Genomic DNA, 20,982 nt, shown 5'->3' with positions numbered 1-20,982 from the left:
CACATTCAGCCCAAACACTGCTGTGAAAGAGGGCCTATGAGCATCCATCCTTACATATACATATGCAAATTAACTTCCTCTATAAGAAATAAAGTCATATTTTATAAAACAAACTGCTTAACTGAATAGCTTTTATTAAAATAGATGGGTGAGAGAGAGGATTGTGTGTAAATCAGAAGATTGAACACAATATAAGGACCTTAATGCTTTAATGTTATTTAAGGTTCTTTCCTTTTAAGTTATGAATTTTGCAAATCTGGACTAACCGATCCACAATCAATACTTTCATCAGTGGAAGAGAGAAATGAATGCTCAAAATAAGCTATAGTAGTTACTGTAGAATAGTTTGTGAAATTAAGTTATCAATTGGGTAGCTTTCTGCTGTATTACAATAAATTACCTCATGATGGCGCTCTACTAGGACACACAATTCTAAAATTCTTGTGGGTTCTGCTATAACTTCAGTCCTTGTTCTTAAAAATTCTTGTATGCTTATAGCACTTAAAATTCTCAATTTGCTTTGCTCTTTTGCTTTATTTTAAAAAGTGTCAATAATGCAGTTTTCTAGACTAATAAAAATATGATGAAATGGGTTGAGAAAATAACCTTTCAATGGAAATAAGCAATATATTAAAAACACAAAAATGTTTTGACAGCTTTTGTAATAAATTTTGAGAAACTGAATAAAACTTTAATGCACAGCAAATGTTATAATGCCAGTGCTGTATCTGCAAAACAATAGTGCTAATATTCTGAATACTATCCTGTGTGTTCTAATTTCAGCACTATATAATTTCTGAAGAATTGGAAGGATTGCATGCAGTTGTCACTAAACAACACAGTAGATAATGTTTACCAAGTTGATTATACTAGGGCTAACCTACAAGATAATATTATGGATAGCATTAGTGACACAAAAGATTAGGTAATTCAGTTTGAATATGTATACATTACTAATGTCTTGTATAAATTCTCCCTGTGACAGAAATATACTTTTACATGCTACAGACATGCAGACAAAACAATTCTCATTCATTTATTAGAATGATGAGAAAAGGAAATAATTCTCCTCCTTTATAGTGTGACATTTATCAAACAAGGAAGAAATAAAAGAAAGCATTGTATTTGTGTGATGAGAACAGCACACCACCACCACGTCCGGGGAAATTTATGAAAAATGGTTTACCATGAACTCCTTGACACAAATGTTGAAATACAGTTTTCCTTGTTATCAGTACACAATTTATTGTTGTCGATACCAAATTTATCCTGTAAACTAAAGCTGACCAACAAAGTTGAACCAGAAATGTAAGCAGTTCACCAAGTAGCTAGTTTTGAATCTTGTCTTATCAAAGCAATCATATTTGTAAAGAACAAGACATATCTTCAGAATACTTATCTAAACAACATTTACTTACAGTGTAGTGGTTACTTTTATTCTCATTATCATCCGCACAAAGAAAACATACCTATAATCAGTTCCCAACATTGCACAGCACACCTATTTAGAAATCCATCAAAATTCTCCTCTTATTTTTAAACTCTATAAAGTTAATGTATAAATAACTGACATTTTAGTATAATTTACGTATTTATAAACCTGGCTAAAGAAATTAATTTGAATAACCACTTTATAAAAGTTTACTGTATACATGGTCTACTCCAATATACGTTCTTACAGGAAATGCTGATGTGGTGGTGTTGAAACAATAAAAATGTATATTATTGCTCCTCAGTGCTGTTTTTTTCCCCTAAATACATGTTAAAAATAATGTCCAGAATACAGTTTCAGAAAAGCTACAATAAACTGTCATTTACCTTTGTTATAACATAAAAAGCATGAATTAGTTGAAGGATCAAATAAATTGCTATATGGTAAATTTTCTAGTATGAACATATATAAATTTCAGCATGTTGTGGAACACAGACTCCTGGTTAAGCTCTGAGTAATACAAGCTGTTTCAGGCAGGCAACCCCATGTGCTATCACTGAGCCCCATTTGTTTCACTGGAACTACTCACATGGTTAGAAGTTAGGGAATCAGGGCCAAATTAAAGTTAATTATTTTTCAAATTCAACAGACATGTCTACATTTGTGCATTTTCACCAGAGCGTAAGTCCATATTCAGACATCAGTTTCACAAGAAGGAATGGTTGCTATCCTATGCCAAACCCAGAAAGAAGACAAAAAGGCTTGGCTGGCAGTAAGGATGACACCACCACGTGTGGAATGAGCCACATGTGAATCACATGAGACAGTCACATTACTTACTTCATGCATTACTGGAAGACACAGGGATAGATTTTCAAAGGTAATTAGGTGCCTAAAAATGTAGATAAGTACATAGTGGGATTTAAAAAAGTACCTAAGCACTCCCATTGATTTCAAAGGCAGTTAGACACCTAACTTGCTTAGGTGACAAATGTGATTTACAAAAGCACCTATCTACATCTTTAGGCACCTAAATACCTTTGAAAATCTGGGACTCAGATACTATGGTGATGAGGGCAGTATAAGAACCTACATAGAATAGAACACCACAATGTCATCTGCACTGTAGGTGGGTGAACACAGAGAAAAATAATTTATTTATTTTTTACAACCTTGATATAGAATTTCATTTTTATAGTGTTCATACTTCTTTTTATTCATTTTCACTAATGTGCGTGGACAAAGCTTTCTTTGGTCAAACTTTTACAGGCAGGGTGACTAGATGAGGAATTTGGGGGCAGGCTGACTGACGCAAGAATAACCCACAGCCCAGAGTTCAGGGCACTCACCTGGGATGTGGGAGACCTGTTTTCAAATCCCTACTGTGCCTGATACAGGGCAGGGACTTGAAGCCAGGTCTCCCAAATCCCAGGTGAGTGTCCTGACCACAAGGCTGTTGGCTACTGGGAGAGGGGGGAGTCTCAATCTTCCCCTTTCCATAAATAAATAACCCTGCATGGCTGTGAATCCCAAATTGAAACAGGCACCTAGCTATCCCTGAGGGTCAATGCTTAGGTGTACCCCTCCTTGACTTTTTTTACTGGCTAGCTTAGGTAGATCCCTGCTCACATTGCTGTCTTCCAAGGGTCCCTTTCTTAGGTGACCAACTCTCCCCATGCATTGTATAGGGAGCCTGGGCACCTAACTCAGTGCTGAGAATTCCACTGGATGGCACAGCACCTATATCCCTATGTGGATCCAGCCCCTAAATATCTTTGTAAATGTGTCCCATAGTGTCTAAGTCACTTTTGAAAATGGGATTTAGGTACTTTTGAAAATTTTACCCAGCATGTTTTCAATTTTCATATTTTTTCCTATGTCCAGTACCAGGATATGCAGAATGGGGTCAGCAGTAAGCTTCTTGTTGGTTTGTGCATTTCATAAAATAGGTTAGTATTCAATCTCACAAGTTTTTGATTACTACACATTTCCACAGGTATTGTATTGAGGTGTTGCACTTGGGGCAACAAGTTATGCATGAACTTAAATACCTTGCTGAATGAGGACCAGAATGAAGTACTGATGGCGTCGGTACTAAATTTTGGTACTAGAGGTACTAAATTTTTGTTCCAGTAAATCTATTGGTGAAAATGTAGAGATAAAGGCCCAGACCTTTGAGCATTCTATTCTATTTTTTGTGAGTGCAATTTTGCTCATGCCAATAATTACATCAGCAATGATTTATGAGAAACATTAGACATCTAACTATTTGTTGACCATGCCGATTAGAGTTAAGAGTCTGACTCTTTACCATTATTCAGGTTGTTGTAAAAAACACCAGACAGAAGTTTGGATAGGCATAACGATAAAGTGCCTTACTTATGAAAAGACAGAATGATATATTCTTTAGCACAGTTACCTTGTTTTCTGAACATGAGTTCTCCCATTCCTTACATTCATTTTCAGATGTCAGAGGAGATCATAACACACAAACTATTTGATTAGCAACACTGATTCTATGTAATATGCCTTGAAATATCTTAATTCTATGATATTTATGGAAGACGAGGGTAACAGATTAACTAGAGAGGATCAATCAGACTTTTTAATAGTTGGTCAAGTAGTTCATTTTCAAATGAATACTTTATTTTTTAAAATATGGGTGAAAAGTAAAACTCTAGCTGGTTAGACTCACAAAGCAGTGTACTGTGGTATACTGTCCTGGATCTTTACTTTGGAAATGTCAGCAACTTAGCTGCAACTCCAATAACAGTACTATAAAGGTATGGGCAGTCCCTGCAGGCCCTTTTGCAGCCCAGTGTGGGGCTGCAGCTCTGCAAAAGTTATTGGGACTTAAGTTCAGAGTTCCCAACGTTACAGTTCACACCCAAATCTCTAGTTAGGTTAACCTCATCTCCTGATAGCGGAGTCTACAGGTATACTGCTAGCTCGTAGTGGGATTCCCAGCTTGTGTACATATACTCATGCTAGCTCTCATCGGAGGTAGCACACAAGACACAAAAGTTAACCATGGTGGCTAGCTGTGCAGAGTACAAACCTGGGCCAATGGAAGCTGCGGAGCCAGTGCTCAGGGCTGGGGCAGTGCACAGCACCTCGCTGGCCCCTGCACCTAGGAGCCATACATGCCAACCACTTCCAGGAGCCACATGGAGCCAGGGCAGTTAGGGAGCCCACCTTAGCTCTGCTGCGCCGCTGACTGGACTTTTAGCAGCCTGATCAGCAGTGCTGACTGGAGCCACCAGTGTCTCTTTTCAACTGGGCATTCTGGTAGAAAACTGGAGGCTTGGCAATCCTAGAGCAAGAAGCAGACCAAACCCACCATCTACTTTTTAACATTGGAAACCAATCAATAACAAGTCTAAACAGTACCAGGACCAACAAGAGGGAAATTTCTTCACACAACTAATGACAAGTCTATTGTAAAGTTTCACATTCAGGGGTTGCAATTCAATGTTCATGTGAAATCATGGGTGCAGCCTTATTCATGTATGTGCCAAAATGGGCCCCCAGTTGGAAAAAACAATCAAGTGCTCCCACTTTCTATATCCTACTTCTTTTGTCTCACTCATCCAAAATGTCCACCTCAACCCATGCTATCCTCTCTTCACTTCCTTTCTTCCTCTGTACAAAATCCCTGGTGGCTAATACAACAGAAGCTGAAGAAAGAGCAGCCAGAGCCTGACAGTTCCCTATAGGGCCCACTGGACTTATGAGATCCGGGCAAATTAGAGATGTTTACAGCCCAGTATAACATGTTCTCCTTGTTCACTTTTAGATTAAAAGTGACAACATAGTTGAGTCACATTATAAATGTCATATGTTCAGGCTAGCATAGCATATTCCAAGAAAGCAATTAATGTACAATTAGTTTGCTGAATAACTGTTCATTATATTACATTAGAAAGACACATTCTACTTACTAATTTTTTTTTTGGAGATCACATCTCACATCACACTGGCATCCCTCTGAAGTCCGTATTTTATTTCATATTTAAGGTTCCAAGTGCCACATGGCCATTAGATGAGGAACCATATGCTACTGAAAATATTTATTGTTGATAAGGAGCTACCCTGTCAGTACAATAAACTCCTGCTTGGAGGGAAACAGCAAAACAAGAAAAGTGGGCTGCAACCACATTTTTGCACAAGAGATCATTCAAAGACTTATTTTACATGCTGAGACCTTGTATGGAAACAAATCTGGCACTTCAATTCTTAACAGTGACAGAAGAAATCAAGGTACAGACAACTCAGTAATACTCTATACGGATGCAAAAATGAAGCAGTGTTGACTGTACATCCAAAACAGAGTGACATACTTGGCAGTCATGGAGGAAGTATGAGAACAGAACTATACATAAAGGCTAGACTCTGCCAGGGAAAACCCTTCCGCAGCTGGGAAGCCACCTCCTTAGCTGAAAAGAAGACAGTCATTTAGGAGTTGATGGGAGAGGGAGGAATTTGTTCCACTAAGTCTGACATGCAGTGAAATCATGAACCTGGAAGCAAGAAAACAGTTTGCTTGGCTTTAAAGGATGGTCAGCTGGCATAGAACAGTCTCTGCAGAATGTTAATATAGCCAAAATTTTCAATGTATTCCCCAACAAGATTGTTGAGTGGACACCAGTGTATTCTTCCAGCCCCACCTTAACCGCACCCATAGATCCCACATCCTGCATCAGGAGGTGATCCTCTTTCCACACAGTTAGGGGCAAGTCCATGAACACAGGATGCTCTCCGCACATGTCTGAGGGGGAGAAGAGATGCCTTCCAGCCTCTGGTGAAGATGAATCTAATACAACCACCAATTCACGGTAAAAACACATTTGGTAACTTCTGTTTGATCTGTTGGTATATCTGTACATTATAAATGGAATCAAATTGCCAAATCCTGAGAGGAATTGAGTATTTGCAAGTTCCATAAACATTAAATGTCCATAAACGTTTGATTCAATAAGTCCGTACAGTACTAACTCACACTTTGTTAATCTGTACAGTCAATAATACTCTCTCTCTCTCTCTCTCTCTCTCATGGTAATCTCTCTCCATTTCTGAACAGTGATTAAAAGCAGAGTGTTATATGGTTTTGCATCCCTGCCCATCCTGGCTGTGAAGTCTTGTTTTACTAAGACCAAATAGCTTTTACAAAAGATGATGCAGAACTTTTCTTAGTACAGCATAAACTGTTTTAAATAATTAAAAATAAACTATACTCACATAAATCAAGTGTATTTTGTTATGCATTACTCTTGATATTTTTATTGTTCACTGACCAATTTACAAAATTTGCAAGGGTGTCTCAATCATTAGTGCAAATTAGCAAGGTTATTTATTTAAAACAAAAATCAAATACATTAAAAAGCTGAAGAGATACTTACAAAGAAGTCCAACTCCCTATTAAAATACAAAAAATGCTGAAGTATCAAAAACAATTCGAAGTATGCAATCATGTATAAAGAGTGATTAGCCAAGAATTTAAGACAGGCTAGTGGATTGAATGATGAGATAATCAAGTTGAGTTCTTCAGTTCATTAGCTATCTGAAACTAATACTCATTCAATTGCAATTGGAAATATATACTATTTACATTATAAAGGAATTGTACTTGAGATTACGAGAAAGTGACAAAAGAGGAAGAGGAAGGAAGCCACAGATCATGCATTCACTGCTGAGCAATAAATAGGAAACTACTTAAAAATGCCAGCACGATTAAACTATTCCACATTCTATAGGGTAAATATAGAATCAATATATTCAGACTGATGGCTCTACAATAGTTAATATAGCAAAACAAATTTCACTGTCCTCTCACAACAATCCATCTGCTAATCATGGACTCGCCAAAACATAGACCAACGCACCCATCACTTGCAAGGGCTTTTTTCAGAGCTCCCGCAGCTTCTCTGCCAGGGATTTCAGGGTATTCTTTCAGGACATTTGGTTGGGGATTTCAGGGCCCGCCATCATCCTTTGCTGGGGCTTTTAACACCACCATCCCGGGCAGAGGGGATGCTCTCTCCCTTTCACTGAGAACCACAGCAAAATCTGTGCACCATTAAAGTTACAAAAAGTAAAGGAAGGCAAAAATTAAGTAGTAATGTTAACCGAGTCTTTCTGGACATCCTCTATACATAACAGTGTGTGTATAATTTCATCATAAACAGTAATATACTTGTCACTGGACTGAGACTCAGGAGATTTGTGTTCAGTTCCAAGCTCTGGCAGAATTCCTATGCGACTTTGAGCAAGTCACTAGAACTCTCTTTGCCTCAGTTCTCCATCTGTAAAATGGGGATAAGCTCCCCTCCCTCACAGGGATGTAGCAAGGATAAAATTATTCATGTTTGTGAGGCGCTCAGCTACTACATTGATGGCAGCCATATAATATCTAAAATAGATAGATAGTTATTACATTGTATATTGAATAAGAAAAAACAGGAATAGAAAATGATGCATGTGTGAAATGTGACAGACTCGTTGCTACTGGAACCTAAACTTTTGCACTCTGATATTATTTATACTATGCAATCATAATGTAGCATTAACATAGGTGTCCATTTAATTTCCAAACTTTAGAAGATAACAAAAATTAAAAGCTTGTAAAACCTTGAATTAGGTGCACCTCGCATGCACCAAACTGTGTGCTCAACCCTGACCTCTGTTCCAGTCCCTTTGTGTTGATCTGGTGTCACAAGAGAACAGGAAGCTGGCATACCTCCTCAACTGGGCAATCCCGTCGAGTAAAGGGAACCTCTTAGTAGCCAAACCTGGCATGGCCAGCTTTTATGCCACCCCTGTTTTGGCTTCTGGAGTAGGAATGGTTTATGGGTGGAGTACAAAGCACATTGACAACTGACACCTCCTGCATTGGCACCTTAGAGCTGCAGCCAACCATGTGTAGTTTAGAAGATGGAGGCTGAAATAGCATCCAGTTGATCTCAAGATCACAAAGCAACCAACAGTTCCTCTTTGTGACTCCCCTCGCACTACACCTAATGCTTACTAGGGACAGGATTGAAGCCTTTACATATGTACCTATAAACAATGAAACTTTGTATTCTAAGTGTTCAGTAAGCAATTTTCCATCTGTGATATCCTCATTATATCAAAACCAATTATTTTTTACTTCAAGCATACACACTAATCTGATGAAGAATGCATTTGTACCAATTGTCAAGCTTTAGCCATTTTTGCTGTAGCTATTGCTAAAAATGTCTGATTTTTTATAATAGAAACAATGTAATTTTTCTCTCTACTCAAAATGAAAAAATAGTGGAAGGGATTGTGTTTAATCCTTTTAAGCAAACACACTTTCACACAGAATACAAGCATAGAAAAGGTCACTTAAAAAAAAAAGACGAATGTTTCAGATACCTATGAATATGTGAAAAAGACTGTTATAATGGAAACTGTATTGCAACTTTACTGTAACTACTGTAGTGCTGACCAAGTAACCTTTATAATGTACAGCAGACTGAGCTCAAACTAGTAAAATACATGAAATAATGTTCAAAATATTATCTGGAAAAATATTTTTATACAATACAATTTTTATGAAGGTTTCTTTTCTATAAATTGAGGCCACCTTTTCAGGAAGGTGATGGTGTAGGCAAGAAACAGACACGATGCATATACACTCAAAACACATACACCTTTGGAAACAAGTCATATATTCTTAATCTTAAAATAAATTTCTTTAAAAGTTCTGGAAATGCACTTCAGCTTGACCTCTGCTATTTCATTCTACGTGTGTCTGAGCAGACAACCAGTCAGGCCGCGTTACAATTTTCTGAGGTGAAAAACTACTGAATTCTACATTATAACTAAATAAATCTTTTCATTTACTTCACTCCTCATGCTCCTCAGCAACAAGAAAATAAGACAATTTCCAGGGTATTCTCAATTGAGCTCTCTAGAAAATTAAGTTTTGTCCATTATATTAACATTATATTTTATGTAAATCTCAAAAGTACACTGTTTCCTCAAAACAAAGGGCTACACGTTCATTTCTGAGATAGTGACACTTCTTTGACCTTACTAATTATCAAGCGATCAGGTACTGTAAGTCACTGTAAGTCACTGCAGAAAGCAGCAACAGATGAAGTTGATAGAGCATATTTTAATAAATAAAGCAAGTTAAAAATTCAGGTTAATCCGTAAAATAAGGCCCTGATCCTGCAAATACTAATACAAGTGCTTAACATGATACATTGTAAGTAGGCCTACACACCAGGAGTATGCCTACAGACACCAGTAAGTATATTCAAAATTAGGGCAAGAAAACACACTTTTTTTCTCTAATGTTAGCCAGTAATTCAGGTTCAGAATTTTCACTTTAGGTAGTCAGGTAAAAATCTATGAATGTTTCCATTCTGTATAAAACACATTGTATGTTTAATTTATATGCTGAGAGATACCCACGTCTTTTCCTGTCTCAGTTCTCCTCCTACCAGTAAAGAGAAAAACAAAACAAAAATAAACCTGAAATGGATTTCCTCATGGAATTGATATCTGAAAAAACTTTGAGAACCACAATATGTAATAGCTGATAAAAATTATTTGTCTTCCCTTCTTTTACATTCATACAAAAGAAAAGATTGTCATCTTGAGAAATAGTGCTTCTCATGATAATCTCTTGTTCCTAAAGCACACTGCTTATTGATTTAGGACCTCACCATTTGTTTTGTCTCAATGGACATCTGCACAACCTGGTTTGTCACCTGTGACGTGAAGACTAAGGGTTTGTGTGTGTCAAATTTATTGCCTGCATCTCAAGGTATTTGGGTTAGAGGAGTCCCAGAAGCTCCCAAATCCTGAAAGTTTGTGTTTAGTAACTACTATCCTCAGAGGATCCCAGATCTTTCTGGAGCAATATGGGATATGGAGGTTCTTCCACCCTAGAGAGTGCCAGAATGTGAGGGTTAGGATGGTCTTGGCCTGCAGGTCTCTCTCATATGGGGTCCAGCAGAGAGACAACAGTAAAACAATTGCAGAGTACGTTTCCTGACTCATGAGAGCAGATCTGTTTTAGCAAAGATGGCTAGAATTTCAAGGATCCTTTTGGCTAATTAATCAATCCAACAAAACACCAGTAAATTGCATCCATTATCACATCAGACCACCCTGAGAAAATACTACAAAATTTACTGTAATTAATGGTGTGTAAATAGAATCCTCCACAATTTCCAATGACACTTCAACAGAAATGCATTTAGTGCATAAAAGATGGTAGGTATTTTCTGCTACTCAGTATGGGCAGGTTCCATTTGATTGTGACCTGCAGAAGGAGGACGATGAAGGGAGCAGAGCAGAGGGTGTTTTTCTATTCATTTTCAGGAGCAGGGAAATAATGGCAGGAGTTATAGCAGAAGAGCTACTTGTGGGGCAGAATTTATTTATGGGGAGGGGGTAGGGAAGGGACCCAATTTAGCTGACTTTACTTGAGAGATCAGAAGTGATTCTGTGAAGTGTCTTGAAATTTTTTTGTGGGAGGATCAGGGATTTTATAGCCAGCCTCAACACTTCTTTTGGACACCAGCCAACAGCGTGGATTTCGCAGGTAATTCTCACTAGGAGGACTTCACAGACGGGGTCCCTGAACAAAGCTGGCCCAGCCCTCACCTGATCCATAAGGAACCTTGGAGGAGAGGTAAATTTGGCTTATTTTAACTACCTTGGTGATATAAAAGGATAAAAGACAGTGTTTAAGTACCTCAGTCCTAAATTGTTTAAGTCTATATACACAGTCAATAAAACCTTCAACTGAACCTATTCGTTTACTGCCAAATGTAATTTTGGAGACATCCACGCTAGGCAAAGATTTTTATTAATACTTTGAACCCCTATACCAAGAAGCAAGTATGAAATCCATGTTCTATTGCTTCCAGATCAATTTTAATGAAAGCCCAATTAGGAGATAAATACAAAAATCAAATTTGGAGAGCTGGGTAACATGAATAACTGTATGCCCTCATTAGGAAACGCTAAGAAATAGCAATAGACATTGCAAAATTCTATCATAATATGGCCTTCTATGCTAAAGCAATCAATCTAGTATTTATGTTAAATATTTAATTACTTGGAATTTTCAAAAAGAAGATCAATTGAAATTTGCAGATTATTCTATAAAAATCCAGAAAATCTGTGCATAGTATCAATAGGAGAAAATGTTTTTTTAATATAGTGTGATTTAACTCAGAACGACCTGTTCCTCGAGGATATACCCTACCTCAAACTCTGTACAGATACTTCTCTATTTTTTCCTTAATTTAACATGGCGGTAAAACAAATTAGTCAAGCTAAGAGATGAAATGTCATCACTTTAACAATAAATAGAGAGGAGTTAAAAATATAAAGACTATAAAGGATTTTTAAAATGGGAATTCAGTTTATTTTCCCCTTTAAGGGGAAAGATGGTTAAAAGGAATGAATTCCAATTTTCTAGGTGACATGCAATTCTGAAAAAGCTTTTCAAAACAGCTACAAATTTAATAAAAGGGACTCTAAAATGGTAATGGGTTTGTGTCTGCAAGATATTTATATTGATTTTCTTGGGCTAGATTTTGTTCAGGCTAATTAACTTTCAGACATTTCCCCTGAACTATGTGTCATTTTTCAATAAGTCTTTCATACACATTTTGAATGAGCCTGAACTAAAGTTTTCAATAAAAACAACTAAAGTCAGAGAGGGAGAAATTCCTGACTGATATCAGTTATAGACTGATATTTTTTTCTGATTTGCACCTTCAAGGGAGTTTTCTTCAAAAAAAGAGTTTCCTTTTCACTTAGGAAAACAAGTGTTTAATTTTTTCCCTTTTAAGGTGCTCTCATTTTCAGAACACTTCTCTCAAATTTAACTCATTTTGAGGTAGGTATTCATATTTTAGTCCCAGTATTCCCTACGTTCTAAATTTCATAGCCTCTCAATTTCATAGTTAAAAATTATTTACTTCAGAAATAACGAATTATGCTACCCAAGTAGCAAAAAAGAGTAAATTTCTTTCCAACAAAATGAAGAAAGGCACTAAAGGAAGGAATCTTGCAGAATTTTAAGCATCCTGCAAGAAATATTTGTGTGTCTCTCCCCCCACCCCTTCATTTGTATGCTACAGACCTGCAATAAATGCCCTTTTCTGGGGGAAGAGAACATTCTAAACACTTCAAGTAAATATAATTTAAAAACAACTCATACAGTTCCTCTCAAGTAGTATCACAATTCCTCACAAACATTCACAAATGTATCCCTGCCACACTGCTATGAGATAGGAAAGTAGTAGTATCTCACCTAACAAGTGAGGAACTGAGGCATAAATAGATTTTAAGAACTTGGCCAGTCTGATACAGCAAGTCTGTGGCAGAGTCAAAAATTGAACCCAAGTTTCCTGAGTCACAGTCCAGCACCTTGAAAACAGAACTACCCATCCTCCCTTCCCACAAACCATAGCCCCCCAAATTTCCAGTGGAGGGTACAATTCAATGTGTAAAAAGGAACCCTAACATACATAAATTAAATCAACCATAATTTATAACTTCATGAAACATTTTTTACTGTTACTGATACCTTTCATAGATCTGTATAAATTTAAACTGTACAATATATTTCAAGATTCACCACCAGGTAAGAAACACACACAATAAAGCTATATATTGCTAACTGGGCAATACAATGTAACTGTTACAGCGAGATATTTGAACCAACTGCAGTATACTATGAGATTTGATAATATTTGTTAAAAATCCCAATTTGTACATTAAACATGGTATTTGTTAAATATGATTTTATCTTATTTGATTTTCAAATTATATCCTTGTAGAACTTTATTTCTCTGTGTATAAACCATGAAAATTTTAGTAAGCCTTACATAATATAAATAAAAAGTAATTTAATTCCCCTTATTTTTAGTAGGGAATGTCCATTATATTAGCAACACAATTAGACAAAAAACAGCATTTCCTATTCTCTTCCTGGTATGCAAATAAAATAAACTTCAAGACGTGCCTTGTATTTGAAAACCAGTTGGAGGAACTACACACTCCTTTTCAGTTTCCCTGTGCTTCTTTCATAAAAAACCCGCACAGAATAGAGAACCTAGGAGCTATTTCAGGAAGCCTCAGTCTGCCAGAAAGAAAACACTTTATAAAACTTCTCATGATAGATAAAGTGCATATTATTAATATGAATGTGAAAGACGTTAGCAGAAAGCACACAAGCATCAAGTCAGAAGTAGTCAAGTATTTTGTATTATGCATATTATGTTCAGTCCTCATTTAAATCTCTGCATTGCCTTTTCAATGATTTAATCTATTCCATATGAAGTAATTGATATTTCCAGTATCACCAAAAAGAAATGGGAAAAAAATATATTTTTTGCAATGGTTAGTCAATATGAAACTTTCACTCAACATTTAAGTCAGCCGTGTTTTCCTCTTATTCACTGAACTGTAATGCAGATGGAGAAAGTAAATAAAAGGAAGAACTGCAATTCTTGATCTCTTGCCAGTTTACAGTATTAGAAAAAGAATCTGCGACACAGATTGGCAGTCATCCATATTTACAGTAGGCTATCTACTGTTTCACCCAACAGGAAGGACAAAAGGATTCAGTGTGGTGTTGCTGGTTTTGTGTGCTTCAGACATACTCTTGAAAGTAGTCAATATGAAAGTAAAACTTCATATAATTAAACCCATATTTTTTCAGCCCAATACTTTTTATGAACATTAAGAAAACTCTTAAATACATTCAAAAAAGAACATGCAAAGGAATGAGAAATGTTAGGGTAGTAGTAATATTAACAATTTAACTTATTAAAGCCAACTACTTGAATAAGAAAGTAATATACTGGTTAACATGGTTTAGTTCATATTTATGTTTCCCCCAAACCTGGTCGCATATACTGTATGATGTTTTACATCATATAAGGTTTGGAGATATCAATTTATATAACACAGCTGGCTAAAACTGGAACTCCAACCTTAACTCTGAGGTCCAAATTCACTGCTGGTGTAATTCTCCTGGTTTTGCTAAAGCTGCACCAGCAGAGAATTTGGCCTTTTGAGGATTTAAACTTCATTCCTGAGAGTATATGAACATGGTTATTTTCCTGAAAATGAGATAAACTCCTAAGTGCTCTTCTCTTACCCCTCTTAGGGTTGTCTACGCTCCTACCTAGAGACCTAAAGCAAAATTCCTACACCTAATTCTAAACCATTTGACCTGCTGGGAGGGATTTTGGCACTGTCCTTGCTGAGGTACATAGGCTCCGAGCAGTATTACAACAGTCAGTTTCTTTGAAATGAGGGGTAAAAATACCTCCATAATAGCAGTCAATTAAAACATCAATAAAATACTAATATGAAATTTCAGCCACCTCAACTCTACAGGGAGAAGAACGGTGAGTAATTCACTGAGATTTATTTCTTCAAGGATGAGTAACAAGTCAGAAATTGCCTCCTCTTGGAACATATCCCCCTCAATGGATACCCATACTTTAAGCCTAAAAAGCTTCTAGAACATCTCTTAAAAACATGAGAGACTGCAGGAGGCAGTAAGAAACAGCAAGCTAGACAAAGGGGCTTTGAATGGTAAGAACACTCACACCGCAGTGCACCGGGGTTCCCTCATTGATGTGTGCCTAAATGGCTTCTCTAGAGGTACTTAGCAGGGGATTCCAGCCATTGAAGCTATAGAGCAGGAAATGCAAGAGGAACCAAGATAAGAACAATTGCTTTCCGCTGTACCTGTGTCATAAACAGATAGTTAAGGGTTAATAGAACAGTAGTACTTTATGTCTCTTTTGCCTGTAAAGGGTTACCAAGTTCAGTGAGCCCGGCTGTCACCTGACCAGAGGACCAGTCAGGGGACAGGATACTTTCAAATCTTGAGGGAGGGAAGTTTTTGTGTGTGCTGTTAGTTTTTGGTTGTTGTTCTCTCTGGGTTCTCAGAGGGACCAGACGTGCAACCAGGTTTCTCTCCAATCTCTCTGATACAGTCTCATATATGTCCAGAATAGTAAGTACTAGGTAGTTAAGGCGAGTTAGGCTTATGTTTGTTTTCTTTATTGGCAAATGTGTATTTGGCTGGAAGGAGTTCAAATTTGTATTTTGCTGAAAGGATTTTAATTTGTACTTGTATACTTAGGCTGGGAGGGTATTCCCAGTGTCTATAGCTGAAAGACCCTGTAACATATTCCATCTTAAATTTACAAAGATAATTTTACTGTTTTTTTCTTTCTTTAATTAAAAGCTTTTCTTGTTTAAGAACCTGATTGTTTTTTTATTCTGGTGAGACTGGGTTTGGATCGACCAGGGAATTGGTGGGGAGAAAGGAGGGAAAGGGGAGAGAAGGTTAATTTTCTCTCTGTGTTAGGATTACTTTCTCTCTCAGGGTGAGTCTGGGAGGGGGAGAGAGAAGGAGGGGGGAAGGTGAATTTTCCTCTCTGTTTTAAGATTCAAAGAGTTTGAATCACAGTGATCTTCCAGGGTAACCCAGGGAGGGAAAGTCTGGGAGAGGCAACGGGGGGAAAGGGTTTACTTTCCTTGCGTTAAGATCCAGAGGGTCTGGGTCTTGGGGGTCCCCGGGCAAGGTTTTGGGGGGACCAGAGTGTACCAGGCACTGGAATTCCTGGTTGGTGGCAGCGCTACAAGTGCTAAGCTGGTAATTGATCTTAGAGGAATTCATGCTGGTACCCATCTTTTGGATGCTAAGGTTCAGAGTGAGGGATTATACCATAACATGGTGTGCAGCATGTGGGAGAGACAGATAGAATCCAAAAGCCAGTGAGGTTTTTATTTCTCTCCCTGCTAGCTATCTGCAGGCAGACTGAGGTTTGGGTTTAGAAGCAAAAGCCAGTAGGATTTTTTCTTTCTCTTTCCCTGCTAGTTGTGTGTAAAGCAGGCTAGAGGAGATAGTTTTTAAAAGCAAAGGTCTGCAAGTTTTTTTGGTCTCTCCCTTCTGAGTACTCTGAAGGCAAAGGCATTAGGGTTTAACGAGGATCTTTGTTAAACAAAGGGACTCCAGTTGTGAGTCACCATACAGCAGCAAAACACATTTGCAAATGAATGGTTTTTTTTCTTTCTAACTCTGTTGGGAATAGCAAGGTAGAAGTTGTTAAAAAAAGACAGGGTTGCTTAGCAACCCTAAGGATGCAACAGAGAAGCAGCATTTCAGGCAGTAAACAGCAAAGGGCGCCCCAACACCAGAAAGCAGAAACCATGACTACCAAGGACACCCTGAAACAGGAACAGGCAAAACTGGAGGCAGAGGAACCAATCAAAGATGTAGACCACAAGCGAGACATGGAAAAGAAACTACAAGAACTAGAAATAAAACAAAAAGAGATGGAGCTGAGAGAAAGAGAAAGAGAGGCTGCCCACAGGAGATAGCTGGAGATAAAAGAAAAAGAGATGGAAAGAGAGAGGGAAGAGAGGGAAAGAGAGAGGCAAGAAAAAGAGGCAGCCCACAGAAGACAGATAGAACTCCAGAGGGAGGCCCACCAGCAGGTCCTGGAATTAGAACAGGCTAAGCAGAAGAACACAGCCAATCCTAACAACCCTTCGCCAGTTATTGTTCCACATCCCAAGAAATTTTCCACCTACAAGGCAGGTGATGACACTGAGGCCTTCCTAGAAAATTTTGAAAGGACCTGCCATGGGTACAGCATCACTGAAGACCAGTACATGATAGAGCTGAGGCCACTGCTCAGTGGACCCCTAGCAGAGGTGGCAGCTGAAATGCCTTAGGAGAACATGAACGATTATAAACTTTTTCAAACCAAGGCCAGATACAGAATGGGGATAACACCTGAGCATGCCCGTCGGAGGTTCAGAGCCCTAAAGTGGAAACCAGATGTGTCATTCACCCGACACGCCTACCACATTGGAAAGAATTATAATGCCTGGATATCAGGAGCCAATGTTAAATCTCTGGATGAGATGCAACTCCTAATACAATTGGAACAGTTCTTAGAGGGTGTTCCGGAGGAAACACAAAGGTACATCCTAGATGGGAAGCCCAAAACTGTAACCGAGGTGGGGGAGATTGGAGCCAGATGGGTGGAAGCGGCAGAAAAGAAAAGAGCTACTATCAAGGGGAGTGAATACCACAGGGGGCACACCAACTATAAACCCTATCACCGAGGGCAACCCAGGACCCCACCTACAACCCAAGGAAAGTCGCCGACTCCCTATTCTCTCACCTCACCAATCTCCAGTAACCCACCTTGGCCCAGTGACCAGTCAGCTGGGCGATGCTTCAAGTGTAATGAACTGGGACATATAAAGGCCAACTGCCCCAAGAACCCCAACCGAGTGCAGTTCATTATATCTCCATCACTCCAAAGATCCCCAGGCCCAGCTGCCTCTCAAATACCCTCGGAGCAAAGGGAAATTTTGAGTGGGCGGGAAGAAGGTTATCGCGTGGAGAGACACAGGAGCACAAGTGTCAGCTATCCACCAATCCTTAGTGGATCTCAAATTCGTCAACCCAAAGGCCCAAGTGACAATTTACCCCTTCATTTCACAAGCTGTAGACTTGCCTACAGCTAAACTGCCTGTCCAATACAAAGGCTGGTCAGGAATGTGGACTTTTGCAGTCTATAACAATTATCACATCCCCATGCTACTGACTTGGCCAACCAGGTAAAGTGAGCCAAGAGGGTGGGAATGGTTACACGCAGCCAAGCCAGGCAAGCTTCCAGACCCATCCCTGTTCCTGAGCTGTCCACAGGGGCCCTGTCTGTGTTAGCAGAGACCCAGACAGAGATAGTGGACCCGGATCCCCTGCCAACGACTGCAACAGCCACAGTACCTCCAGTCCCAGACCCAGACCTGGAAACGCAACCAGCACCAGAACCATTGCCAGCACTGACACCAGCGCTTACAAATGCATCTTCAACCCCAACGCCAGAGGACGCCAGTGAGCCTGAACTGGCAGAAGCAGCAGACCACTATTCCCAAGAGGTTCAGCCAGAGCCTGAAATACCACCTGGTGCACCAGCGGAGAGCGGTTCACCAGCCACGAAAACAGCCCCATCACCTACATCGCTTCCCGAAGGACCAAGCCCAAGTCCACAGTCTAAGGAAGAACTGGTGTCTCCAGCCTCCAGGAAATAGTTCCAGACTGAGCAGGAAGCAGATGACAGCCTTCAAAAAGCGTGGGCGGCAGCACGGAGCATCCCACTGCCTCTCAACTCTTCTAACCGATCCCAGTTTGTTATAGAACAAGGGCTTTTATATAAGGAGACTCTTTCTGGTGGACACCGGAAAGACTGGCATCCACAAAAACAGTTGGTGATTCCAGCTAGGTACCGGGGGAAGCTCTTAAGCTTAGCCCATGATCATCCCAGTGGCCATGCTAGGGTGAACAGAACCAAAGACAGGTTGGGTAAGTCCTTCCACTGGGAGGGGATGGGCAAGGATGTTGCCAAGTATGTCCGGTCTTGTGAGATGTGCCAAAAAGTGGGAAAGCCCCAAGACCAGGGCAAGGCCCCTCTGCAGCCACTCCCCATAATTGAGGTTCCATTTCAGCGAGTAGCTGTGAATATTCTGAGTCCTTTCCCAAAGAAGACCCCCAGAGGAAAGCAGTACATACTGACTTTCGTGGACTTTGCTACCCGATGGCCGGAAGCAGTAGCTCTAGGCAACACCAGGGCTAAAACTGTGTGCCAGGCCCTAACAGGCATTTTTGCCAGGGTAGGTTGGCCCTCCGACATCCTTACGGATTCAGGGACTAATTTGCTGGCAGGGACCATTAAAGAACTGTGGGAGACTCATGGGGTGAATCACTTAGTTGCCACCCCGTACCACCATCAAACCAATGGCCTGGTGGAAAGGTTTAATGGAACTTTGGGGGCCATGATACATAAATTCGTGAATGAACACTCCAATGACTGGGACCTAGTGTTGCAGCAGTTGCTCTTTGCCTACAGGGCTGTACCACATCCCAGTTTAGGGTTCTCACCGTTTGAGCTTGTGTATGGCCACGAGGTTAAAGGGCCATTACAGTTGGTGAAGCAGCAATGGGAGGGGTTTACACCCTCTCCAGGAACTAACATTTTGGACTTTGTAAGCAACCTACAAAACACCCTCCAACACTCTTTAGCCCTCGCTAAACAAAACCAAAAGGATGCTCAAAAAGAGCAAAAGGCTTGTTATGATAGACATAATAGAGAGCGTTCCTTCAAGGTAGGAGACCAGGTTATGGTCTTGAAGGCGCAACAGGCCCATAAGATGGAAGCATCATGGGAAGGGCCATTCACAGTCCAGGAGTGCCTGGGAGCTGTTAACTACCTCATAGCATTTCCCAATTCCTCCCTAAAGCCCAAAGTGTACCACGTTAATTCTCTCAAGCTCTTTTATTCCAGAGACTTAAAGGTTTGTCAGTTTACAGCCCAGGGAGGAGATGACGCTGAGTGGCCTGACAGTGTCTACTATGAAGGGAAAAAAGACAGTGGCATGGAAGAGGTGAACCTCTCCACAACCCTGGAACATCTGCAGCGGCAACAGATCAAGGAGCTGTGCACTAGCTTCGCCCCATTGTTCTCAGCCACCCCAGGGCGGACTGAACGGGCATACCACTCCATTGACACAGGTAATGCTCACCCAATTAGAACCCCACCCTACCAGGTGGGTCGAGGAACCATAAACCCCCTATAGGCCAAGGTGGAGGCTATTCAAAAGTAGCCTGTCCCAAAGTCCAAAAAACAGGTCCAATCCTTCTTAGGCTTGGCCGGGTATTACAGGCTATTTGTACCACACTACAGCCAAATCGCTGCCCCACTGACCGACCTGACCAAAAAGACCTAGCCAAATGCAGTTAAGTGGACTGATGAGTGTCAGAAGGCCTTTACCCAGCTTAAGGCGACGCTCATGTCTGACCCTGTGCTAAGGGCCCCGGACTTTGACAAACCATTCATGGTAACCACCGACGCATATGAGCGTGGTGTGGGAGCAGTTCTCATGCAGGAAGGACTGGATCACAACTTCCATCCTGTCGTGTTTCTCAGCAAAGAACTGTCTGAGAAGGAAAGTCACTGGTCAGTCAGTGAAAAGGAATGCTACGCCATTGTCTACGCCCTGGAAAAGCTGCATCCATACGTTTGGGGACGGCAGTTCCAGCTGCAGACCGACCATGCTGCGCTAAAATGGTTTCATACTGCCAAGGGAAATAACAAAAAACTGCTTCGATGGAGTTTAGCTCTCCAAGATTTTGATTTTGAAGTTCAACACATTTCAGGAGCTTCAAACAAAGTAGCTGATGCACTCTCTAGTGAAAGTTTCCCAGAATCAACTAGTTAAAAATGGTCCTTACAATGTAAAGAATCTTGTAGTTTTACATAGTTAGTAGTATATGTAAAGGTGTATGTGTTTATTAATCTGTTTATTCTAAAGTTCTAGGGAGAAATCACCGCCAGTGAGGTTCCACACTGTCAGCGATTTGGGGGGCGTGTCATAAACAGATAGTTAAGGGTTAATAGAACAGTAGTACTTCATGTCTCTTTTGCCTGTAAAGGGTTACCAAGTTCAGTGAGCCC

At 39.8% G+C, this 20,982-nt stretch overlaps 1 protein-coding gene and 1 long non-coding RNA gene across 2 annotated transcripts in view; both read right to left on the bottom strand.

Annotated features, from left to right (window-relative positions):
• NR3C2 (nuclear receptor subfamily 3 group C member 2) overlaps positions 1 to 20,982 on the bottom strand; it is a 265,632-nt gene that overhangs the window by 199,259 nt on the left and 45,391 nt on the right.
• Positions 5,679 to 20,196, bottom strand: LOC115652071. Its single transcript, XR_004000532.1, has 3 exons — positions 20,072 to 20,196; positions 19,930 to 19,939; positions 5,679 to 5,771 (listed from the first exon to the last, which is right to left on the bottom strand). It is a non-coding gene; the product is annotated as an uncharacterized LOC115652071 (long non-coding RNA).

This window comes from Gopherus evgoodei, chromosome 5, assembly GCF_007399415.2.
Source record: "Gopherus evgoodei ecotype Sinaloan lineage chromosome 5, rGopEvg1_v1.p, whole genome shotgun sequence".
NCBI lineage: Eukaryota > Metazoa > Chordata > Testudines > Testudinidae > Gopherus > Gopherus evgoodei.
The sequence above is the reverse complement of the archived record's forward strand: the minus strand, read 5'-3'. Positions and strand labels throughout refer to the sequence as shown.